We start from the raw sequence: 1264 nt of genomic DNA, 5'->3' as shown, positions 1-1264 counted from the left end.
GACTGTTTTTTCTCCATCATCTGATCTTCTGTCCTAGGCAGTGTGTGCCTCTCCATGCCACCTTGTCATGGTTGCCAGCTCAGGACTGGGGTATGGACTCCGACTCTCATCCCACGTGGACACACAACCTGGATTCGTAGCAGAGGTCAAGAAGTAAGTAGAGCCAAGACAAGGAGACACAGGGTAGGGTTGGAGGGGTCTTGTTCCTGTCCCTGTCAGCTTCAGGAACAGTTAAGCACAGTGTGTGTGTGTGTGTGTGTGTGTGTGTGTGTGTGTGTGTGTGAGAAAGTGTTATTTGCTCAGTCATGTCTGACTCCTTGAGACCCCACGGACTGTACCCCTCCAGGCTCCTCTGTCCGTGGAATTCTCCAGGCAAGAATACTGGAGTGGGTTGCCATTCCCTTATCCAGGGGATCTTCCTGACCCAGGGATTGAACCTGGGTCTCTTGCATTGCAGGCATATTCTTTACCATCTGAGCCACCAGGGAAGCCCAATGCAATAGCAGATGTATTTTAAATAAATTACTTATCAGAAACAAAGTAAACCAAGCTCATATGGGATTTAACCCAGGACCTCTCACACCCTAAGTGAGAATCATAGTCCAATGTGATAGCACATGTATTTTAAATTAATTATTTATCAGAACAAAAACCTAGTGGCCTGTCTGGGATTCGAACCCAGGACCTCTTACACCCAAAGCAAGTGTCATACCACTAGACCAACAAGCCACATGTGTTTAGAGGTCTCACCTGGAATTTTAAAGTCATAAGTATCCAGTTAACAACAATAGGAACAGAAGGCATTTACTGAGTGTTCGTATGTGTCAGACTCTCATCTCTGCAATGGAGCTAAACAGTGAGATTATATACTTTGTATACTTATTGTGGAGGCTCTCTCCAACCTAATGGTGCCTTCCCAATTCCAAACAAAGAAGAAAGTAACACAATGAATACAGATGAACTCTGGGTTAAGCAACCACTGACAACTGTTCCATGTTTGTCAGGAAGAGGCAGATTTCTGGGACCTTATCTCCTTGTTTCATTAGGTTGTGTTTCTGCCAGGAAAATCTATATCTTCTTTATGAACACTTGCTTTAATCTATTCTGTATGATCATTTCAGAAAATAACTCCAGAGAACAAGATTTCAGCTTCTGGACCAAGGGTGAGCATAGTGGGTGGACAGACTTCCCAACTTGCCTGATGAGGTGGATGGAAATGTGGTCTGTGTTACTATACATAGTATATACAGCTGCTGCTGCTGCT

General features: G+C 44.4%; 1 non-coding gene across 1 annotated transcript; it reads right to left on the bottom strand.

The window, feature by feature from the left end:
• Positions 1-657: 657 nt before the first annotated feature.
• On the bottom strand, positions 658-729 carry TRNAP-UGG. The gene has a single exon. It is a non-coding gene; the product is annotated as a tRNA-Pro (tRNA).
• Between the last annotated feature and the right edge of the window lie 535 nt (positions 730-1264).

The sequence above is a fragment of the Cervus elaphus genome, chromosome X (genome assembly GCF_910594005.1).
Source record: "Cervus elaphus chromosome X, mCerEla1.1, whole genome shotgun sequence".
Taxonomy (NCBI): Eukaryota; Metazoa; Chordata; class Mammalia; order Artiodactyla; family Cervidae; genus Cervus; species Cervus elaphus.
Note: the sequence above shows the minus strand (reverse complement) of the source record. Positions and strands in the feature narration are given on the sequence as shown.